The sequence below is a fragment of the Mustela nivalis genome, assembly GCF_964662115.1.
Source record: "Mustela nivalis genome assembly, chromosome: X".
NCBI lineage: Eukaryota > Metazoa > Chordata > Mammalia > Carnivora > Mustelidae > Mustela > Mustela nivalis.
The window spans coordinates 46,972,883-46,986,102 of record NC_139040.1 but is presented as its reverse complement, the minus strand read 5'-3'; positions in this window follow the sequence as shown (position 1 = coordinate 46,986,102).

Here is a 13,220-nt window from a genome sequence, read left to right as displayed (position 1 = left end):
AAAAGCATTTGACAAAATCCAGCATTCGTTCCTGATTAAAACGCTTCAAAGTATAGGGATAGAGGGAACATTCCTGAACCTCATCAAATCTATGAAAGACCCACAGGAAATATCATTCTCAATGGGAAAAAGCTTGCAGCCTTCCCGTTGAGATCAGGAACAAGACAAGGATGCCCACTTTCACCACTCTTATTCAACATAGTATTAGAAGTTCTAGCAACAGCAATCAGACAACAAAGAGAAAGAAAATGTGTCCAAATTGGTAATAAAAAAGTCAAACTCTCTCTCTTCACAGATGACATGATTCTTTATATGGAAAACTCAAAAGACTCCACCCCAAAACTACTAGAACTCATACAGCAATTCACCAATGTGGCAGGATGCAAAGTCAATGTGCAGAAATCAGTGGCTTTCTTGTACACTAACAATGGAAATATAGAAAGGGAAATTAGAGAATCGATTCCATTTACTATAGCACCAAGAACCATAAGATACCTGGGAATAAACCTAACCAAAGAAGTAAAGGATCTGTACTCAAGGAACTACAGAACACTCATGAAAGAAATTGAAGACACAGATAGATGGAAGACCATTCCATGCTCTTGTTTCGGAAAAATAAACATTGTTAAAATGTCTATACTGCCTAGAGCAATATATTCCTTTAATGCCATTCCAATCAAAATTCCACCGTTATTCTTCAAAGAGCTGGAGCAAATAATCCAAAAATTTGTATGGAATCAGAAGAGACCCCGAATTGCTAAGGAAATATTGAAAAACAAAAATAAAGCTGGGGTCATCACGTTACCTGATTTCAAGCTTTACTACAAAGCTGTGATCACCAAGACAGCATGGTACTGGCATAAAACCAGACACATAGACGAGTGGAACAGAGTAGAGAGCCTAGATATGGACCCTCAACTCTATGGTCAATTAATCTTCGACAAAACAGGAAAAAAAATATACAGTGAAAAAAAACAGTCTCTTCAATAAATGGTGCTGTCTCTTCAATAAATATAGCTACAGCTATATGTAGAAGAATGAAACTCGATCATTCTCTTACACCGTACACAAAGATAAACTCAAAATGTATAAAAGACCTCAACGTGAGACAGGAATCCATCAGAATCCTAGAGGAGAACATAGGCAGTATTCTCTTCGATATCAGCCACAGCAACTTGTTTCAAGAAATGTCTCCAAAGGCAAAGGAAACAAAAGCGAAAATAAACTTTTGGGACTTTATCAAAATCAAAAGCTTCTGCTCAGCAAAGGAAACAGTCAAAAAAACAAAGAGGCAACCCACGGAATGGGAGAAGATATTTGCAAATGACAGTACAGACAAAAGGTTGATATCTAGGATCTATAATGAACTTCTCAAATTCAACACACACAAAACAGGGAAGCATATCAAAAAATGGGAAGAAGATATGAACAGACACTTCTCCAATCAAGACATACAAGTGGCTATCAGACACATGAAAAAATGTTCATCATCATTAGCCCTCAGGGAGATTCAAATTAAAACCACATTGAGATATCACCTTACACCAGTTAGAATGGCCAAAATTAACAAAACAGGAAACAACATGTGTTGGAGAGGATGTGGAGAAAGGGGAACCCTCTTACACGATTGGTGGGAATGCAAGTTGGTGAAGCCTCTTTGGAGAACAGTGTCGAGATTTCTCAAGAAATTAAAAATAGAGCTTCCCTATGACCCTGCCATTGCACTCCTGGGTATTTACCCCAAGGATACAGATGTCGTGAAAAGAAGGGCCATCTGTACCCCAATGTTTATAGCAGCAATGGCCACGGTCGCCAAACTGTGGAAAGAACCAAGATGCCCTTCAACAGATGAATGGATAAGGAAGATGTGGTCCATATACACTATGGAGTTTATGCCTCCATCAGAAAGGATGAATACCCAACTTTTGTAGCAACATGGATGGGACTGGAAGAGACTATGCTGAGTGAAATAAGTCAAGCAGAGAGAGTCAGTTATCATATGGTTTCACTTATTTGTGGAGCATAACAAATAGCATGGAGGACAAGAGGTGTTAGAGAGGAGAATGGAGTTGGGGTAAATTGGAAGGTGAGGTGAATCATGAGAGACTCTGGACTCTGAAAAACAATCTGAGGGCTTTGAAGTGGCGGGGGGTGGGAGGTTGGGGTACCAGGTGGTGGGTATTATAGAGTGCAGGGATTGCATGGAGCACTGGGTGTGGTGAAAAAATAATTAATACTGTTTTTCTGAAAATAAATAAATTGAAAAAAATTTTTTAAATAAAGTCCTAAAGAAGACATCAATTTAGGATGAACAGAAAGTCCCATTTAGGTGTTCTTCCCAAGTACTCCAGCTCCAACAGTATCTTAGCACACTAGTGTGAACAATCAACCACATCTGTATTCTAATAACATTTTAGGGATGACAGTATTAGGACTGATGAGTAAGGTGCAATGATGGATTATTAGACACTATTGGCAATCTCTGCAGCTTGCAATATTTTAATGGATAAGTGGGAGCTTTTACTGCATTTTTTTCTTTATTTTTTTTTCTTTCTGAGTCACAATGTTACAACTGACAAAACAAAAATTCTTCAAGAGTTTAAAATTAGTAAGTGAAAAACATGATTGAGTTGATGTCCTCAACCTATAATCACACAATTCTACACAACTAAATTATTTTATACAATACTGCTTCTGGAATTTTAAATTCTGCTTATCACACGAATAGCCAAGTTTATGGTGACAAGTTTTTTACTGGTAACAGTAAATTCTAACCAGGTAGCTGAATTCTTCAGTGTGTTTCAGGAGACTGATGCTTTCCAAAGTATATGAAGTTGCTCTCTAAATTTCTGTGCCTCATTGTTTTTTGTTGGTAGGCCCAGGAGATGGGTGTGTATCTTACTAAAGAACCGTAGTATCTCATCCATGCCCATTGGTGCAGATTTTTATCAACTCAGCATGATGAACACAGGCTTTTCCAATACTCCAGGAAATGAAAATCTCTGTTTTCATCTTTCATGTGGTAGAATCTATTCTAAGTATTTTATCTGAGCCAATTTGAAGTTATAATAATAATAATAATAGTAATACCACCTACCAATTAATGAGTACCAATTATATGACAGGCACCATTCTAGGTCCTCTATACTGTCATTACTATGTTAATTATCAAAACAGCTCTATGACATAGGTAAACTCAAAGAGATTATATATCTTTTTTAAGATATTGGTTGTTAGGGGCTGGGGGTTGGAGGAATAGAGTTTGGTAAAAGGGTATAAACATTCAGCTATGAGATGAATAAGGTCTGAGGATCTAATGTAAAACATGATGATTATAGTTGATAACAGTGTATTGTATAACTGAAATTTCTGAAGAGAACAGAACTTAAATGGACCCTCCCGGGCGCCTAGGTGGCTCAGTGGGTTAAAGCCTCTGCCTTCAGCTCAGATCATGATCTCAGGGTCCTAGGTTCAAGCCCTGCATCGGGCTCTCTGCTCAGCAAGGAGCCTGCCTTCCCCTTCTCTCTCTGCCTGCCTCTCTGCCTACTTGTGATTTCTGTCAAAAAAATAAAAATAAAATCTTAAAAAAAATGTACCCTCCCTGCCCCCCCAAAAAAAGTATGTGAGGAATGGGGGAAAAAAGGAGATATTAGAACCATCAATTGCAAAGGTGAGATTCAAGTCTATAGTCATAACCCACAGCCCTTATGTGGAAAACTAGCCTATTCTCCAAGAGTCCTGATGAAATATAGAAAATTATTAACCCAAAAATAGCTTGAATATCAACATTTTCTAAAGTTGCCTACTAATAAGGTAAAGTCAAGTTTATCAGCAATGGTGAACAACACATTTAATGGCATCTGAGATAACTAAGATTTGAGCAATTTTTCCATGTTAATTAGAGAAGCCAAGAGTAGTAGATTATTTTCTCTTTAAGTAAAGGGTTGTTTGGCCTGGTCATCTGGAGTAAGAACCAGGTGCACTAAAAGCTTTATGTAGTCCTTGTTATTTCTTATTAGTATAAGACTTGACTTCATTTGCAGATAAGGAATGCCTATCTTAAAGTAGGCCAGGTCCTGAATATAAACAACAAAAGGTTGGCATATATGTTAACATGTACCTAAAGCCAGCTATATAATAATAATTATCTGGACTGAACCAAAGAATATTACTTTGAACATTGTGTATGAATAATTGTTGGACCTTATGATAAAATTTGTAGAAAGAAAAATCCATAATTTTAATTACTGATGTTACCTTTAAGTAGATCATTAATACAATAAGATATCAAGGTCAGCTCTGGCGATGGGTTGAGTTTTAGGGGAAATTACCTTCTAAACAATATTCATTCACTAAAAACTACATAGTTCATCTGAGACATCTATTATTCTCCAATACTTGATTTTATGCCTTGAAGGAATACAGGTGACACAGTTTATATGGAGTGGGAAGATTGCTACCTCAATAATTATGCTGTCATCAGCCAAAAGTCATTGTTTATACATGAAATAACAAATATATCATCTTTTATAATGAACTTATAATAGTCTCTTTTTTAATCACTAGGTGTCGCGGGTCAAAAAAGGATCTTCTTAGGGGCGTCTGGGTGACTCAGTCAGTTAAGCATCTTCCTTCAGCCACGGCCGTGATCCCAGGACTCTGGGATTGAGTCCTGCATTGGGCTCCCTGCTCAGTGTGGAGCCTGCATTTCCCTCTCCCTCAGCCTGCTGCTCCTCCTGCTTGTACTCTTCCTCTATCTCTCCCTCTCTCCCTGACAAATAAATAAATAAAATCTTTTTTAAAAAGGTATCTTGTTAAAGGAAATCCTTTTTTGAGGAGGAAAAGAAAGGAAAGAAGAATTATTTTCAAAATTTTAACACCTCTCTCTTTCACAGAATATATTACTCATGTGCCTTTTAGGACTTACTGGGTACATGTAGGTTGTGCAGTGATGGAAATTAGGTAAATTGGTTAAGCCACATTATTTCGAAAAAAAGATGAAATTTGCTTCAATATACCAAGATTAAAAACCTGCATACTAAACTTCTAATCAAAACTGAGTGGTTCTGTCATCAAGATGGATAACATAGACACTATTTTAAAACAAAATGAATTCCTAGATGGTCTCAATGTTCTTGTACATTAAATCTTTGACTTTATTAAAGGGAGAGGAAATAAGAATTCACCATTTGCCAGAATGTTCACACTTCCCATAGGCAATAAATTATAAGCAAAAAGATTTTCCTTCAAAGTAAAAAACCATAACTAGCATAAGCTAATATTTGTTGAGTTGTAACTGTATACAAGACAGTGCCTCATTTAATTTTTGTAACAACCTCATGAATCAGGTACTATTATTATTTATTTTTTACAGATAAAGAAAATAAATAAAATAAGGAAACTAGGTAAGCTTAAGTGATGTACCCAAGATCACACAATTGATAAATAACATAGCAGAATTTGAACTCAAATCTAAATATCTCAAAATAAAGAAAATATAAATATCTGTAGAATGAGGAAAATACCTGAACTTAGAACTCTTAGGTCAATTTAAAATGGTAAGGAGAAAATTGATTTTTGCATGGAAGTTAATTTGGCCTATATGCCATTCATTAACCTGGATTGTAAGTCTATTTGTATCTTAGTATCTATCCCAGTGCCTGAAATATAACAGGCTCTCAAAAATATTTGTTAAAGAAATTCCTAATTGCACAAATAAATTAACAAATGCTATATTCATTCTCAAAAACGATTTCTGGACTCTTATAGGGACATACTATAAACTCTTACAGTTTTGAGGAGAATGATTGAAATAGAAACAGTTACAAGGATTTAGTGGAATCTATAGATAAACCACACAAGTTCTAAAGACCCTAGTCAAGATGTCAAAGATAAACACTGAAGACCAACTATTAAATTCATGCATTTGAACTACAGAACTGGAACTGTTAGAAGAGCCTGCGGCCTTCTTTGACAGATTTCATTTCTGTGGTAGACAGCTGATTCTAGCTTTAGTTTAGAGATGAGCTGACCTTTCTAACTCTAACTATTGATTAAGATATTAAGGACAAACCTTTATGTTCAGCTCAGGATAGCATCATTATTTCATAAGCTTTTTTTTTTTTCCATTTCAGATGTGAGGGGTAAAAAACAGCATAATCTAAGCATTTACTGCAGGGAGATTTTCTCCTCATTACTCAAGAATAAAATGTGACTACAATGATGGGGTCAGCTATTCTCTAACAACACAAAGCAATTTCTTTAAGTAGATCAAAATAGGCAGAAGGTATTCTGCAGCTTTTGCTAAACATGTAGCAAATCCTAGCACACATAACTTCCCCAGCTGAAGGTAGATTGTTTGAGTATATGTAGCAATGTCACAACTCCCATTTTCTTTTGATCAAATAGTAAAGGACACAGATAATTCAGCAAGGTAAAATCAGTCTGTTTCCAATGCCATGCATTATGGGTCCCAAATTAAATGCCATGTGTACAAATCTAGAAGAAAAAAAGAAAAACTTATTTTCAAATCAGTTGGACCCGAATGTCTGCTTCCTTTCTGGAGGTGCTAGATGTCCCCATCCTGGGGGAAAATAAAAAGCTTACTCCATTGCTACCCCCAACTAGCTGTAATGAAAAGGAAATAAATTTAAAGGATGTGAATAGTTGGGAAAAGATTTATCTAAAAGCTTCTGTGCAATTAACACAAGAGCTACTGATTTGAAGTCCAAAGCTGAGAAAAGCCATTAAATGTGCAGAGGGTATGGAAGGCTTTCAATAAACACATTGCCACACATACATACAGGGCCATTTAATTCTGATCTCCCTGAGCAAAACCATTTCATGTTCTGCTTGCTTTGCCCAATTTTGTGGTCTCCTATAAAAGAGAAGTCCTGCAAACAGAGTTTCATTAGGGGTATTTAAGTTATTATTAAAGCTTGAAACGTAACATAAGGCTATTTTTGTCTAAAGCAATACTTCTCAATGACTAGAAATGGCATTTAGGATTCTAGATTCTAAGAAAGGCACTGCATTTCCTAAGTGATTCTATGGAAGTACAAGGTTGAAATCCATCTAGCAGGCTGCTCTGCTATAGTCCAGTCAACACAAATAAAACACCTGTGAAATATTTGTCCCTTTTCACTTTTAACTGACTTTCTACCTCTGGGGGCCATATTATTACTGCAGTTTTCTTTAACCCAGAGTATACACATTGAATTTGTTATTCTAAATGTCTAAATTCTTCTTCAAATGCAGATTTTCCTAATGTGGAAAAATTGACTAAGAGGAAAAAGTTGATGCTTTTGTTGTTGTTGTTAAGGCTGACTTGTGGATGGATTCCTCAATTATGAATTAGAGCAGAGAGTTACCATAAGATTAACATGGATCACTAATGCCCTAAAGACCCAATCTGACCAAATACATATATACACATATGAACACAGGTATGAACACGTCACAAATCAGCACAGTCTCTTTGTACATTGGAAGCTCAAACATACCCTTAAGTCAGAGCCAAATCTTTACATATACTACAAATATTCTTGCTCTCTACTTTAATTTCACTGTTTAGTTAATATTTACCAAAACAGTTTAATTATACTTCTCCCAAAATCATCTCTCCTCATCTTATTTTCCCCAGTAACTCAGTATTGAAACCTATAAGTAGCCTTTATTTCTCCTTTTCTTCCTTCTATAACCATTCTTCATGTTGTAGCAGTTCTTTCATTGTTGTATCTCCTTGGCTATGGCTTCCTTTCCAAATCAGCCACCACTCTGGAACTGACCTCTTTCACCTTCTACCTAAATATAGTAACAGTTATTATGTTTCTCTATTATCCAAACTACATTCTAGACTATCAAACGGTTAATTGTCCTAAAATGGCACCACACACATGCTATCCCCCTCTTTTTAAACTTTCAGTGGTTTCCCATGTCTAAACTATAAAATTATTATTCTGACTTAGGTCCACAATGACTTATCTCTCTCTATTCTTCTACATCTACCTCTACTCCAGCTAAAACAACTAAAAAAGGAACTGCCATTTAATTAGTGTCTAGACATAGCATATAGTATATGAAGCATTTTATATATAATTTGTGTAATTTTCACACCAACTTTATGAACTGAATATTTTTATCAGTATTTTGATGGAAGACATTGAGCCTCAGATAAGTGAAGGTAAAACAGTTCTATGTGGCTGATTAGGGTTTTAACCAACATCTACCTCCCTGATTCTAATTATCAGTGCTCTTTTCATGGCACCTGCTATCTAGTCATTATATACATTATATAAATATATAATGTATATTTACATTATATGGAGAAATATATATATATTTTTTTTTTTAACAAAATAGGTCATGACTATTTCACCTCTGGCCTTTTACCCTTACTCATTTTCCTGTCGGGTGTGCTCTTCCCATCTACTCCCAAATCTTACTTTAAATACACACTTAACCCCGTATGTATTTGATCATTCCTCTGAAGTACAGCATTTATGAGATCACACTTCCTCTACTAAATTTGTTCCTCTTAGAGGCACTTGGGTGGCTCAGTCTGTTAAGTGTTTGACTCTTGATTTCAGCTCAGGTCATCATCTCAGGGTCCCAAGATTGAGTCCTACAGATTCTTTCTCCTCTCTTGTTCTGCCCATCTCCCCTCTCTAAAATAAATAAATACATAAATACATAAATCCCTATCATATGACAGTTGTTGCTATCATTTATACTTTCATGAATGTGTTATTCTTTTAAATGGATCATAAGCGCCTTATGGTCACAAATTTGTCCCACTGACTTATGCCCCAAAACATACTGAACAATTTTTTTGTAGCTGTTGGTGATGATGATGGTAATTTTTTTAAAATTTCTTTTCAATGTAACAGTATTCATTGTTTTTGCACCACACCCAGTGCTCCATGCAATATGTGCCCTCCTTAATACCCACCACCTTGTTCCCCCTACCTCCCACCCTCAGCCTCTTCAAGAATCTCAGATTGTTTTTCAGAGTCCATAGTCTCTCATGGTTCACCTCCCCTTCCAATTTCCCTCAACTCCCTTCACCTCTCCCCATGTCCTCCATGTTATTTGTTATGCTCCACAAATAAGTAAATATAATGATAATTGACTCTCTCTGCTTGACTTATTTCACTCAGCATAATCTCTTCCAGTTCCGTCCATGTTGTCACAAAAGTTGGGTATTCGTCCTTTCTGATGGAGGCATAATACTCCATAGTGTATATGGACCACACCTTCCTTATCCATTCGTCCGTTGAAGGGTATCTTGGTTCTTTCCACAGTTTGGCAACCGTGGCCATTGCTGCTATGAACATTGGGGTACAGATGGCCCTTCTTTTCACGACATCTGTATACTTGGGGTAAAAACCCAGGAGTGCAATGGCAGGGTCATAGGGAAGCTCTATTTTTAATTTCTTGAGGAATCTCCACACTGTTCTCCAAAGTGGCTGCACCAACTTGCATTCCCACCAACAGTGTAAGAGGGTTCCCCATTCTCCACATCCTCTCCAACACATGTTGTTTCCCGTCTTGCTAATTTTGGCCATTCTAACTGGTTTAAGGTGGTATCTCAATGTGGTTTTAATTTGAATCTCCCTGATGGCTAGTGATGATCAACATTTTTTCATCTGTCTGATAGCCATTTGTATGTCTTCATTTGAGAAGTGTCTGTTCATATATTCTGCCCATCTTTTGAGATGATTATCTGTTTTGTGCGTGTTGATGGTAATGATTATGCTTAGTATTAAAATTTTCTTCATCAAGGTTTCCTGATGTGATCCTCACTAAATATTTGTCACCTTACGAATATATAACATCAAAATTCAAAGCTAATTCTTACAATGAAAAGAAAGACCCTTATCAGGGGTTAGCAAGTACCAATATGTTCCCAAGAGTTTCTAAACACTAGAGTAGGCACATAGAAGATATGCATCAAAAATTTGCTTAATGCTTGAGTCAAGATGGCGGAGAAGTAGCAGGCTGAGACTACTTCAGCTGGCCAGAGATCACCTAGATACTTATCTAAAGATTGCAAACACCTGAAAATCCATTGGCAGATCAAAGAGAAAAAGAACAGCAATTCTGGAAAGAGAAAAACAACCACTTTCTGAAAGGTAGGACCAGCGGAGAAGTGAATCCAAAGCAAGAGGAAGATAGACCCCGGGGGAAGGGACCAGCTCCCGGCAAGCGGCGGAGCAACCGCGCACAAAATCAGGACTTTTAAAAGTCTGTTCCGCTGAGGGACATTGCTCCAGAGGCTAAACCAGGGCGAAGCCCATGCGGGGTCAGCGTGGCCTCAGGTCCCGCAGGGTCACAGAAGGATCGGGGGTGTCTGAGTGTCGCAGAGCTTGCGGGTATTGGAACGGGAAAGCCGGCTACAGAGACAAAGCCGACAGTAAGCTCACAGCTCGGTGTTACCTTGAACCAGTCGCAGGCTCGGTAAGCTCCGAGCTCGGCTGGAGGTCAGGCAGACGGGAGTAACTGGGTGCTGTTCTCTGAGGGCGCACTAAGGAGTGGGGCCCTGGGCTCTCTGCTCCTCTGGCCGGAGACCAGGAGGCCACCGTTGGTATTCCCGTCCTCCAGAACTCTACAGAAAGTGCTCAGGGAACAAAAGCTCCTGAAAGCAAACCCGAGCGGATTACTCACCCCGGCCCCTTTAAGGGCGGTGAAATTCCGCCTGGGGCAAATACACTGGAGAATCACTACAACAGGCCCCTCCCCCAGGAGATCAACAAGAAATCCAGCCGAGACCAAGTTCACCTAACAAGGAGTGCGGTTTCAATACCAAGCAGAACAGCAGAATTCCAGAGGAGGAGAAAGCAAAGCACGGAACTCATGGCTTTCTCCCTGTGATTTTTTTTAGTCTTGCAGTTAATTTGATTTTTTTCTTTTTCAATTATTGTTTTTTTTCTCGCCTTCTGGTAAATTTTTTTTTAACTTTTACCTTTTTCTTTTTTAACGTTTTTTAACTAGTTTATCCAATATATATATATTTTTCTTTTTTATATTTTTCTTATTTGTTTTCTTTTTTTAAATTCTTTTCTTTCCTTTCTTTTTTCTTTTTTTTTTCTTTCTTCCTTTTTGAACCTCTTTTTATCCACTTTATCCCACCTCACGATTTGGGATCTCTTCTAATTTGGTTAAAGCATATTTTCCTGGGATTGTTGCCACCCTTTTAGTATTTTCCTTGCTCCTTCATATACTCTTATCTGGACAAAATGACAAGACAGAAAAATTCAACACAAAAAAAAGAACAAGAGGCAGTACCCAAGGCTAGGGACCTAATCAATGCAGACATTGGTAATATGTCAGATTTAGAGTTCAGAATGACAATTCTCAAGGTTCTAGCCGGGCTCAAAAAAGGCATGGAAGATATTAGAGAAACCCTCTCGAGAGATATAAAAGCCCTTTCTGGAGAAATAAAAGAACTAAAATCTAACCAAGTTGAAATCAAAAAAGCTATTAATGAGATGCAATCAAAAATGGAGGCTCTCACTGCTAGGATAAATGAGGCAGAAGAAAGAATTAGTGATATAGAAGACCAAATGACAGAGAATAAAGAAGCTGAGCAAAAGAGGGACAAACAGCTACTGGACCACGAGGGGAGAATTCCAGAGATAAGTGACACCATAAGATGAAACAACATTAGAATAATTGGGATTCCAGAAGAAGAAGAAAGAGAGAGGGGAGCAGAAGGTATACTGGAGAGAATTATTGGGGAGAATTTCCCCAATATGGCAAAGGGAACGAGCAACAAAATTCAGGAGGTTCAGAGAACGCCCCTCAAAATCAATAAGAATAGGCCCACACCCCGTCACCTAATAGTAAAATTTACAAGTCTCAGTGACAAAGAGAAAATCCTGAATGCAGCCCGGGAAAAGAAGTCTGTAACATACAATGGTAAAAATATTAGATTGGCAGCTGGCTTATCCACAGAGACCTGGCAGGCCAGAAAGAGCTGGCATGATATTTTCAGAGCACTAAACGAGAAAAACATGCAGCCAAGAATACTATATCCAGCTAGGCAATCATTGAAAATAGAAGGAGAGATTAAAAGCTTCCAGGACAAACAAAAACTGAAAGAATTTGCAAACACCAAACCAGCTCTAAAGGAAATCTTGAAAGGGGTCCTCTAAGCAAAGAGAGAGCCTACAAGTGGTAGATCAGAAAGGAACAGAGACCATATACAGTAACAGTCACCTTTCAGGCAATATAATAGCACTAAATTCATATCTCTCAATAGTTACCCTGAATGTGAGGGTCTAAATGCCCCTGTCAAAAGATACAGGGTATCAGAATGAATAAAAAAACAAAACCCATCTATCAGTTGCCTCCAAGAAACTCATTTTAAGCCCGAAGACACCTCCAGATTTAAAGTGAAGGGGTGGAAAAGAATTTACCATGCTAATGGACATCAGAAGAAAGAAGTAGTGGCAATCCTTAGATCAGATCAATTAGATTGTAAGCCAAAGACTATAATAAGAGATGAGGAAGGACACTATATCATACTCAAAGGGTCTGTCCAACAAGAAGACTGAACAATTTTAAATATCTATGCTCCCAACGTGGGAACAGGCAACTATATAAACCAATTAATAACAAAATCAAAGAAACACATCAACAATAATACAATAATAGTAGAGGACTTTAAGACTCCCATTACTGAAATGGACAGTTCATCGAAACAAAAGATCAGCAAGGGTTTAAAGCCCTTAAGTGACACACTGGACCAGATGGACATCACAGAGGTATTCAGAACATTTCATCCGAAAGCAACAGAATACACATTATTCTCTAGTGCACATGGAACATTCTCCAGAATAGATCACATCCTTGGTCCTAAAACAGGACTCAATCGGTATCAAAAGATTGGGATCATTCTCTGCATATTTTCAGACCACAATGCTCTAAAGCTAGAACTAAACCACAAAAGGAAGTTTGAAAAGAACACAAATACATGGAGACTAACAGCATCCTTCTAAAGAATGAATGGGTCAACCGGATAATTAAAGAAGAATTGAAAAAAATCATGGAAACAAATGATAATGAAAATACAACATTTCAAAATCTGTGGAACACAACAAAGGTAGTCCTGAGAGGAAAATATATAGCGTTACAAGACTTTCTCAAAAAACAAGAAAGGTCTCAGGTACACAACCTAACCCTACACCTAAATGAGCAGGTGAAAGACCAAGAAAGAA